Here is a 12559-nt window from a genome sequence, read left to right on the forward strand (position 1 = left end):
TCTGCTAGCCATCAATGTGTACATCCGCATGTATCGGGGTGATTCAGTTTCGCGACTGTTCTATGGCTGTGGCGCACTGAGAATGACTTACCGGCCTGTTTTCCACCACTATCTTCAGTGTTGAGGTTTCGGTGGGAGATGGTGCGATTTTTGTCCTGTCTGGTAGGAGTCCATTTTGTACGGATAATCCTTGTAGCCTGCGACTGGTTTGACTGTCGCTCATGATGTCAGTGTCTTCTTCGTGATGTGGGCTAGGTCCACCGCCTGACGGTGGCGTCCGGAAGATGAACGGCAGCACCGCCACCAGATGTCACGTGGTCGTGACGTTGAAGAACCCAGCCGCTGGCACGTTCAACACAAAACCTTTCATTTGGGCGGACTTGTGTCCGGGAAACGAAAAGTCAAACTACAATCACTGATAGTGGCGAACAGAGCGTCGGCAGTCGATAATCTGATGATCGGTGGAGCGCGTCGTGTTTTATAAATCAGTCACCGAACCATCCAGCGTTATTGCTGGTTCATTCTAAAAAGAGACAGGGCGTGCAAACACGGACACAAGAAAGAGATCAGGACACCACAAACGGCGTTTGTGGTGTCCTGATCTCTTTCTTGTGTCCGTGTTTGCACGCCCTGTCTCTTTTTAGAATGAATACGTACCAACTAGCTCAGCTCTCTGTTATTCTAAGTTATTGCTGGTGCTCGCGTAAGCTTTCGAAAAAACGTTACTTTTTGCGACATTGCACGAACAGAATGATATCGTGCAATCATGACGCTTCCCAAGCAATGCGTCGCAGTCTTTTGTGGCTGAACCCCCAATACATCAAAATTATGTTTATAAACGTGTACAGCATAAACATACGTAGAAGTAATCATGGCTTTCAGCAGTGCGTTTGCCTTTTCAGACCCTGGTGAAGCTAAAGCGAGAACCCCACTACCTTAGCCATCCTTCGACGCCAGCACAAATAGTCCCGCTTTCCACGAGCAACAGCAATGAGGCCTTCCGGAGCAATACAAGGACTGTTTCTCGTGGTCATCAAGGGCTCAGCCAGCGCCACTTGCTAAGCGCCCCGTCAAATTGGAAGAAAATACTCGTGCACTATCTATCTGAGGTCCCAATTACTATCTGACGCGAGAAAGAGCAGCCGTCAAGTGTCAAGTCCACGATATGGTAGGCGAGGACACAAAGGGAAATTGGCAGCAACCAAGCACGAAGCCACAAGCGACCTGTAGTAGTTGGTAGTCGGGAGAGCGACCACCGCCGAAAGGCGCTGGTCTTTGGTTTGATCCCTGGACCAGGACAAATTTTTCGGTAGCCAAGAAGCTTTATTTCTGGGAAATTCGTATTGATTTCGTTGTGGCTTCCTGCTACAAACGAGTGGTCGTCAATTTTCATTTCCGAATTCTTCGGCTACCTTGTGGGATTCTGCAGAGCTGATTTTAAATGTGTGTCGAGGTGCTTCGAGTTGTCGATGAATTCGTCCTCGCGCTGCCCATTGCTTGCTTCCTGGTTAGCTCAATTGCTAGAGCCACCACACCGGAAAAAGTCCTAGTTCCGGGTTCGAACCCCGGACCCCGAAAATTTTTCGGCAAGGAAGCTTTCATGCTTAGAAATCCGTATGGATTTCCTTGTGGCATCATGCTACGAACAGGAAGTTGCCGATTTTCCGTCTCTGGCCATATAAAAGCGCGTTTCTACGACAAAGCCGACACAGCAGTTCACAAAGACGCCAGTGCGCTATTTCAGTCCGGTGGTAAGACGGCCCCGAACGTGTGGTCGCCGGTGCGAGCCGCAGTGTGATAAGCGGAGATAAATACCCCACTCTTGAAAATGAATGTTTAACCGGTCATTCGGCGAAGTACCGGTCTTAACGGGTCATGACGAAGTACCGGTCCTATCTTTGCAGTAGACCTTTTACGTTTTAATTGAACACTACTCTCTCTGTTGACTTGTAAATATTAGCGACCCTTCAGGACACCTCGATTGCTGTAGCCTCAGCGCTCACGAGTACGACCTCACAGTGGTCCTGACAGAAGCACACCGCCTTTGACTGCTACTTTCATGCGCCTCTACGTGTTTCACTTTTCCTGGAGTAGTCTAAATTGTTTAGATGGCTTACAACCAACGTACAGACAGTGCGTCGTCTCCTATAATGAGATGCTTTTAGGGAGTGGACGTTGTTGCTTCGCGACCGGTGTGACTTCTTGGAAGGGCGGATGCTGTAACCGTCCCCTTTATATCGGGGCGGTGATGTGCACCACCAGGCTCGGCAAAAAGAAAAAAAAACAAGAAAAACAAAATTTTTGTTCTTTTTTTTAGTTGGCCTAATACCTTGTCTACTTCAAATAATTCTATATTACCACGTGAAAAAAAAATCACAGCCCAGAATTTTGCTCCTTACGTAAGAATGACTTCAATTTCCGCACTATTTATTTTTGTCTTTTCTCTCTACTTTTCTGCCGCCAATACTCTAGCCGTCTGTTGCATATTTCTCTCTTTGGCATGTTTAGTTTCCTATTGTTCTCCCTAAAATCCAAATCTTCATGTAGGCTCGTGCCCAAACACACACCTCGGTGGATATCTCCACATTCAATCAGAACATGTCCCGTCGTATCCTTAACTTCCCCACAGCATGTACAGCCGTCATTTTCACGAAAGCCCCGCCACGGTGGTCTAGTGGTTATGGCACTCGACTGCTGACCCGAAGGTCGCGGGATCGAATCCCGGCCCTGGCGGCAGCATTTTCGATGGAGGCGAAAATGTTTGAGGCCCGTGTACTTAGATTTAGGTGCACGTTAAAGAACCCCAGGTGGTCGGAATTTCCGGAGCCTTCCACTACGGCGTCTCTCATAATCATATCGTGGTTTTGGGACGTTAAACCCCAGATATTATTATTATATTTTCACGAAAGGCTACACGCAAGCGCGTGGCAGATAGCCTCGTGCCGCCCATGTGGCGTGGTGCAGAGGCAAGATATGGAAATAAAAAGAAAGAGTGGTGTCATTCCCGACTACTGCCTACACTCCCATCCCGAATGCGTTTTTATTTTGAGCTTTCTTATTGATATTTATGTTCTGTTGGGCCATTTCAGTGAACAATGATTGCTTTCGATAAGGATTGTTGCTATCACAGCCTCGGAAGCATTAGGGAAAAACGAAAAGCAAAACAAATTTTGGCACAGATCAAACTTCCACAACAAAATAAAGCGATAAAAAAGAAGGAAATCTGCAGGAAGGGATGCTGGCAACATAGGGAACGGCACCGCTCTCTTCTTTTAGTTTTCGCATTTCGCCGCAGCGCTGCGCCACATGTGCGGTACGAGGCTGTTCGCCATGCGCTCGCGTGTTCCCGTTCCCAAAAATGACGGCTGTACATTTTCCTTCTTCTTTACTGAATCTCGTTTTATAATTACGCATTCTAAGGGAACCCGACCTCGCTTCGAACAATAAAGCACTTCAGCTTGAATTATCATAAAATGACGCCATCCCTATTTCATTTGCGCCATTTCGGTAGTTATTCGTGGCCGGCTTTTTTTCATCGCTGCTATCTAATAAATCCTCTCCACCTCTCTTACTTTTCGTTTAGCATTCTTTGTTGTCGTATCCTCTACACTGCCAGCCGTATATTAGCTGTTGAGTATCCGAGTAATTTTTCTCTACTTTGAGTGAATGCTCATCCTATACGAATACCAGAACACCTTCTCCGCCCTTCTACTCCCTTTCATATTCCTTAGCCTCTCTTCGAACCTTATTTTGCTCTGAACTTCCCTCACCTCAAAACTTCTCGAAGCAATAGTCCCGCGCACCATATCTTGACTGTAATCTCCGGCAAGTTTGAAAGCAATTGAAGCATAGATGGCTATTTGCTTCGTGTGCATTGTCTATGTTTGGTTAATGTTGCACCTCACGCTATATATGAAGAATCACAGAGCAACGCGATCCTATCGCGCAGTTGTATTTGTTCACTTTTTGCAATCATCAGATAATTAAAGAAGAATTAAATATGTTTTTGTGTGATCATGTAAATGAAAACACAAGACTGATAATGGCTGGTGACTTTAATTTACCGCATATAAATTGGGGAAGCTTTTCAACTGGTCATGTGGGAACCCGTAGTGCTGATGGGTTATTAGAGCTGATGTTTTCTCATAACCTCACACAAATCGTAAAAGATTGCACACGAATTACCCCTACGTCACAGGCATTGTTGGACTTGGTTTTCATATCATGTAAAGTGACTGATTATGCCGTATCAGTTGAAGACGGCATATCAGACCACAAAATGGTTGTGGTTGACGTGTTTTTTGACACCGGCATTCGAGCGAAGCGTCATGCGTATGCACATATCAAAGATTACGGTCGTGCTGATGATACGACCATCCTAGACTTTTTAGAAATTTCGCTTGGCGAGTTTGAGATAGAATCAAAACACGAGTCCGTTGAACAGCTCTGGAAACGTTTTAAAGAAATTATTAGGTACTGCTCAGATAACTTCATACCCACTCGCGTTAAAAAAATAAAACGAAGAAATCCATGGATAAGTAGGAAAATAATTCACATGAAGCGTAAAATAAAAAGGTTGCGCAGGACTGATAAGGCCTCGACAGAAATGTCATGTGTCACGAAAAACTTGAAAATAGAGATTGCGCAATCCAAGGAACATTTTTTAAATAACACACTCACTAACTTTCTAAAGAACTCACCTCGTAAGTTTTGGCTGTTTTTCAAGGAAGCGAATGAGGGAATTGATCTTATAGTAGATGGAAAAGAAGCAACCACAGAAAAGTCAGATATAGCTGGAAGACTCAATCAATTTTTCCAATCGGTTTTCTGTAAGGACCAGGGCGACAACGAAGAATATGAATCGGGTGCTACAGTGACACTTCAGGAAGACGACATAAATATTACCCGAGAAGGAATCTTCAATCAACTACTTCTTTTAGATACAAAAAAGTCATGTGGACCTGACGGTATACCGAATCAATTTTTGCGGCGGTTTGCGGAGTGGCTGTCGTACTACCTAGAGATTATTTTTAAGAAATCATTAAAAAGCCACACGTTACCTCAAGATTGGCGTAGAGCAATTGTTGTACCAATTTTTAAAGGTGGTGATAGAACAACCTTGAACAATTACAGGCCTGTCTCACTTACGTCAGTGTGTTGCAAATTAATTGAACATATAGTGGCAAAATATATTCGACAATTTGTAGAACAAAATGAATTATTATGCCCCTTTCAGCATGTATTTCGCAGTGGCCTTTCAACTGTCACACAACTGATCGAAACAATTCATGACTTGTGTATTGCTGTAGATGCCTGTATGCAAATCGATGTTATATGTATAGATTTTTCAAAGGCGTTCGACAGAGTTTCACACCGTAAACTACTGTTCAAGCTTCGCAACGTCGGTATCGGTGAGAATGTTCTCAATTGGATCGGAGCTTATCTGCGCAATCGCCAACAAGCAGTTAGAGTGGGAGATGCTATGTCGGAAAATCGGGAGGTGTATTCGGGAGTGCCTCAGGGGTCTGTATTGGGGCCCCTACTCTTCCTGTTATACATAGATGATATTTCATCAGTTGTCCAAGCACCAGTAAAAATTAAGCTATTTGCAGATGACTGCCTAATTTATTGTCCGGTATCATGCAGAGAAGATCAATTTAAAATCAATCAGTGCTTACAAACCTTAAACTTATGGTGTTCTAAATGGGGTATGGAAATCAACATGAAGAAATCCACTTACACACACATTACAAAAAAGAAGGAAGTGCTTTCGTTTGCGTATAACATAGGTGATAATATGCTGGTGAAAGTATGTAGTTTTAAATACTTGGGTATAACTATAACAGATAAATTGAACTGGCGTACTCATATCGAAAACATTTGTCAGTCAGCATATCAAAGTTGTGCTTCCTACGAAGGAAATTAGGCCGAACCTCGAAAGATATCAAGCTGCTTGCCTACAAAACGTATGTCCGTCCGAAGTTGGAATACGCTAGCGCTGTGTGGAGTCCACATCAAAAGGTTTTAAAAAATAAACTAGAACGCATTCAGAGAATGTCAGCTCGCTTTATCTGCTCGAAATATCGAAGAAGGGACTGTGTAACTGAAATGTTGAAAGTATGTAAATTAGAAACGCTAGAATTAAGAAGGCGGACACAGAGATTGAAAATGCTTTTCCAGATTTTACATGCAGGGGTAAAAATAAACAGGGATGATTATTTGACGTGCTCTTACAAAAGGTTTCCAAGAACAACACGCAGTACATTCATACAACCAATACACGTTCGAACAGATTTATTCCAATTTTCCTTCTTTCCTGATGCTATTAAAATGTGGAATGAATTACCGAATGATGTGGTGCAAAAAAGTACTTTGAGTGAATTTGAGGTTGCTCTTGACAGGTATTTTGTTGAAAATGTATAGATTATTAGTGTTCATATGTGTTTCCTTACAAATGTTCCATAAGTCATAAATATTATGTTGCAAATGTTATAAGTGAAAACCATGTAACTGTGTGTCTCGTACAAGTGTGCTATACGTTACGGAAATTATCTTACAAATGCTGTTCAAATATTATGTAATCTTGTGCAACCCTCCCTGTAATGACCCTCAAGTGAGGGTTAACAGTATGATTAAATAAATAAATAAAAATAAATAATGTAGTCGTTTATTGCCTGCCTGCGTCTAAAAAGATCCAAATTTTTCTGGCATATATATCGTCATTAAAACTGCAAACTTTAGAGTACACATTTGTTATCGGTTGCTATCAATAGCTGTTGTCTAAAGAGGACTGAACTTCAAGCTTTTTGTTAAAAGACAGTGGCGCAAAACTACATCTTCTGCTACAAGAACCAGAAATTATAACACTTTCCCGTTTCTAGCATGACAAGTGGTAATTTCTGACATCGAACTATAGCAGTAATATGTAGCACAAATGGAGAGTTGCTTAGGAGATTACAAGGTCTTACAACCGGCTAGAGCGTGTCACAAGACGCTGGTGAAAGTAGGAAGAGTGTTAAATGTAGTGACAAAATCGCACATATGCTTCTGTCTGTTTGAGTAGGATTTGTATTTTAAACTATGCTTGAAAGTAACAAAAACCGGCACGTCACATCCCCTAGATAGAAGACTTGCTACTGCAGAAATGAGTCGATCGGAGTACTATCGCAGGCGCACCGTAATTCCGGCTCATCATAACGGCCTTTATTGTCATGTGGTTGTGAGTGTGAAGAAACCAAATATCAGCCGGAACAGATGAAATTCATTATTGCGCCAACTTGTTCCCGGTAAAGAAAAAGTAGCACTCAGAGAGCAGCGTAATCGGCAAAGCACAGACGTCGGTCGTCGGTGAGGAGATTAGCAGTCAGGTGCGTCGGATATAACACGTGCGGCAATGAAGATTCCACCGTTATCCTTGTTATTCGCGTTAGTTCTAGAATAAACTGTACTGTTCGCGTTGCGCGCTCAACCTATCAGAACAATCTCGAAAATTCCGAAGCGCCCAATCGAACCAGCGACTTCTCGATCCGCAGCGCGTGGCTCTAACCATTATGCCACATAGCGCAGATCGTCCAGGTGGCTAACGGCGAGCGTTATATACACACCCTTTACCGCTGTACTCAGAGACGGCAGGCGCTTATAAGCGTTTCTTCACTACCAGCGAGATGGCGCTAGGAGCGCAACGGGCGCACTTAAAGGCGTGGGCCAGCTCCTGCGAACGCCGTTTCTCTTCGCCCAAAAAGACGTGGTCGCTTTCGTGCGCTATCCCAGCAAAAAGGCGGGTGGGGGTGGGGGGAGGGCGTGGAGCGGGGGGTTGTCTGTCATGTGCTTTCCCCACGATGTCCGCGCTGAAGTCACAGAGCGTTCGAAGGTTACTTCGCACGCTGCAGCGGTCCGCGTTTGCGAAAGGAGCGCGCTGTTCAAACAGAAATAAGTAAAAACTGTGACAGTTCGCGCTCGCCCTGTGTGTACCTGTTCGTTCGTTTCGTGCGTCCTGCTTTATGTTTGAGCAGTGCGCTTCAAGTGTCGAGCTGTGACGCATCATAGTCCGCGCTCGGCCTGTGCGTGTTCTTTTCGTGCGTCCTTTGCGCTTTAGCGACGCGCGGGAAATATCGAGCTGGTTTCCGTTCTTCGCGTTACATTCCAATTTGTTGCTATCTCATTCATTGTTTCGCCGTTGCGGCGAAACTGTGAATTTTTCCTTCCCTTTCGTTCTCTCTATTTCTCTTTTTCACTTTTTTCTATGGTACGTTTCACTGTCTCCTCTCCTCTTTTCCATCCTCCTCACCCTCAAATCTCTCCTTTCCCACCACCTTGTTATACTATGCTATACAAGGCTACGTTATGCGCTTCTAGCGTGCCTGGATAACCGAGTATCCACGATGCTCGCTTTCGAATCTTTGGTATGCGGGTTCGAATGCCGCCTCGTCATGGTTTTCTTTTCGCCAAGAATTTGCCTCTTTCTTTTTCTTTCTCTCTCTGCATTCGTTTTCTCAACAATCAGACGTGCGCCGCACAGCACGGCGCACGTGTTCTGGGAGCGAAGATGAAGAGTGCAAAGATGGCGCCTGCCGGTTAATGATGATGCTACTTTTTTGTTCGCGAATTACTATGAACGGCTGGCATAAACAGCTCCGCTGTCAAAAAATGCTTCAGGGAGTTTTCCGCGTTAGCACTCTATAATTAGACACTCCACCTGGTAAGCTTGCTGCTGCACTAAAGAACACAGGTGGTATAACATTCGTTTTCACCCATAATAATAACGCTTCGAGAAGACCCGAAAGAGTGCTAAAATCGTTTAGAGAAGATGTCCTTGAATTCACATGGTGCAGGATACTGTCGCATATTTTAGCATTCCCGATGGAGCTATGGCCATATCGTGCTACGGCTTTGGCCTGGATTGTCTTGCACACCCGTAGTTGTTTCTGTGACACCGGAGATATCGCTTATAAAATGTGGAAAAAAAGTAGCCATGGAAGCGTTTCTTTAGCTTTCGGGAGTAGCTTGTCATATATAGCTCACAACTATTCCACCGGAGTACATCACACTAGGTTTGTCGCCAGGCGTTCAGCAGTATTATTAAAGGGGCCCTGCAACACCTTTCTTAGATATATTGGAATAGTCTCATTATTGACGTATGACTCTTCACGAGTCATATGCCGCAAAATTTTTCGAATCCGTCAAGTCTAAGTGGTGTTACCAAATTATAGAGATCACGTTCCGCAGCTTTCTCCCTCAACTCAACGCAGCGAGCGCGCGGAATGCTGCGCGCGGCGTGAAGGGAGGGAGGGTGGAGGTGCGAGGAGGCGACGTCAGCGCCGGTGGCATTTTTTTCTTCGTTTTTTTCTCTCTGGCGTCTCGGGCAACCACGTGGTCTGTGGCGCCACTTCCGGTCGGCTCGCGCGGTCGTCGTCGAACGGCGGAGCCCATGGCACCGTGTATCGCGCGTGCTTGAAAACTGCGAGTCGGTTTGGTAATGTTGGGTGTGCACCTCGAACTGCCGTAGTGTTTTCATCGCTCTGCCAACCATGGACGCAAACTTGCCTGCGCGTTTGGAACGAATGACAGCTGAGATGGGACTCCGATACACCGCCTCGTCGCACTGCTCGCACTTGAATCGTATTCAACACGGCAAAGCTGCGTGCACCCTTCTCCCAGTGGCGGTACATCGATGCTGTTTGCTCTTCGAATGCGGGCGCACAGCGAGTGCGGGCTGACAACAAAGAACTAAAGACTAGAAGAAAGGATCGTGAGGCATCGGGCCGGCGCGGACCCATCCCCCGGCTGTCTGCAGCTACCGTGAAAATGCGAGTCTGCTTGGTTGCTGTGTCGCGGTTTCTCGGGAACCTGAGACCACGGGTAGGATACGCCGAGGTACGGCTCGACGACATACTGAATAGACAGCGAACACAGGTATCCTAAGCTAGCCGGCGCCAGCATTGTTATCGGAGAAATGCTGCACCGCTGCCTCGGTCGGTCGTGAGAACGTGTCAACGATGCAGTTTCCAGCTGACGAGGCAACACTCGAACGGCTGCCACTCTTAACGGCAACCGGCGATGGTCAAAAGCACAGACATATTCACGATTTCGGCACTGCACATGGTGAAGAAAACGCAACCACGCAACTACGAGCAGACGAGCTGTCGGTGAGACCGGAAGTGCTAATATTATTGTTTGTTCGGTGTTTTAACGGCATAACACAATATAAACATACATATTATCTGCTTATTGAACTCAAAATTAACAACAAAGGTAATAATGAGGGTGTTATCGTGATTATAACATCAGCCAATGGTGGAACTGCCGACAATCGCGTCATATATTGCGGACTAATACATCATTTGTCGAGAGAAGAGGAAGCGATTTTCAGCTGACTTTGAGAGTTTATTGTAAATTCCAGGCTGCTCGCTTCGCTATAATATTTGGCTCGCGTGTTCTCGGGAGCCTCGACTTTTTGACCCTGCTCAAAAAGTGTTGCAGGGCCCCTTTAAAGGTGATGAACTGCCATATCACTCTATTTCTGATTGGCTGGGGGCCTTCTGTTAACATGCTATCTTCGAAACTTGTGTTTCTCAAAGCGCTCATTTATAGCAGTTGAAACGTTCCATTTTTTTGTGAAAATGGAGGCACAGCCCATCGCAACGTAGTAAGTCAACAATTTTACCAATTATTGCAGTAAGCCGGGACAAGCATCATCCCATCATAAATACCTCTGAAAGGCATATGTGAACAGTGAAATGAATTTTAATATGCTGCTTTTAAACTGGCGATAATATTTGTCTCACGGAACATACACGGAATACTCACAACTTGTTTTATTACCAGAAGATTAATATTTGACGACTATAAGTAAATCCCTGTTTCAAAGGAAAGTGAAGCACAATTTCTCCAACCTATATCTCATCCAATTTAATTTCTAATCGAAAGTGATGACAAGTCGCTAAACGACCGTGCAGCGAAATACGTAGATCTATTACTGCGATACATTCAGCAATAGTTACTTCTGTACAAATGAGAAAACTGTACATATTAGAGGCCAAGAATGACAGCTCCTCCGAACGCACATTGAGTTTCTTTTTTCTCTTTCAGTTAGAGTGCCCGGTAGTGGAGTCGTGCCGAAACCACAATGTGAACTATGGATCGCCGTCAGCAGTGAAAATGAAATGGAGAGCTCGTCGCTCTACCGGAGGATGTGCGAGGGTTACTTCGATATAGCCTGTAACACAACAGCTGTGCAAACGGTGTATGACCCAAAATTATGTGCCCAGAAAAATGCAGCGATAAACGATGTAACTCCAAACTCTTAATCGGTTATTTGCCATAGGTTGTTGATTTCATAAAATCTAGCCCATATCTTAAAAATTCGACACCAACAACTCATACGCATACACAAATATTGTGTCGACTGTTTTTTTTGAGGATTACAGTTCGATACATACTACTGAAGACGACAATTTACGACACGTTATGCAGAACCTGCATTTTATTCATGAGTATATGTAACCTTGGTTGGACACTACGTCTGTCAGTCATACGTAATTAAGAAAACTTTAATTGTGGAAATAAGCTGAATAAATAGTCCTATATTTTGACTTTCAATGCTGCGTGTCGTGTGTATTTGTGAATAGGAGTTGACATTAACTTCTCGATAAGTTGTTTCGTCAAACGATTTCTAAACAGCTTCTGGAACAACGTAGTTGATTACGCTTTTTTTACACGTTGTGCAATTTTCTCATCCCCTCTCGAAAACGTATATTTCGGTTGCTAGTTATTTTTAGCTACCGACTGTAAATGATTGAATTAGGAAGTCACTAGGATTTTCCATAGGCTCGTGCAGGGTCGGGCAGCGGAGGTTAAGAAGAATAGCGAGATGTCCCGTTTTCCTTTCTAAATATTATAAGCACCCCCGCCCCTCGCCTTCTTTGCGGCAACTCATAAAGCATCTATTCTATTCAAATTACCCTAATAATGCCAAGGAAAACAAAGGGGACAACATGTCCAGTTTTATAACCTGTAGTGTGGTATAGAGCACTGCACGGGCCGGATTTTACGGCCCGGGCCCGGCCCGGGCCCGCTTTATGAAGCCCGAGCCCAGCCCGGGCCCGTGATTCCAAGCGCGGGACCGGCCCGGGCCCGGGCGTACATGACCGAACCCAGCCCGAGCCCGGCCCGGGCCCGTGGTTCCATGCCCGGGCCTGGGCGTACTTGACCGCACCCACCCGATCCCGGCCCGTGCCCGGCCTGGGCCCGGGCGTTCATTACTAAACTAATCCAGGGCGCGCTTGTTCATGACCAGGTCCGACCCGGGCCCGCTAGAGGATATTAGTTGTTGATGATGATTATTAATGATGCCGTGTGCTTTGTAGCGGGTGATCAGACGGAAAATTCGGTGTGTACATGCATCGAAATGTTGCTTTGCCCGCGGTAATAGCTCAGTGGTTAAGCCGTTTCGCTGTTAAGTCCTAGGACACGGGTGCGATTCCCGCGGCCACGGCAGCCGCAATTTGTTGGGGGAGAAATGCAAGAACACCCGTGTATATACTTACATTTAGGTGCACGT

The sequence above is a fragment of the Rhipicephalus sanguineus genome, chromosome 8 (assembly GCF_013339695.2).
Source record: "Rhipicephalus sanguineus isolate Rsan-2018 chromosome 8, BIME_Rsan_1.4, whole genome shotgun sequence".
NCBI lineage: Eukaryota > Metazoa > Arthropoda > Arachnida > Ixodida > Ixodidae > Rhipicephalus > Rhipicephalus sanguineus.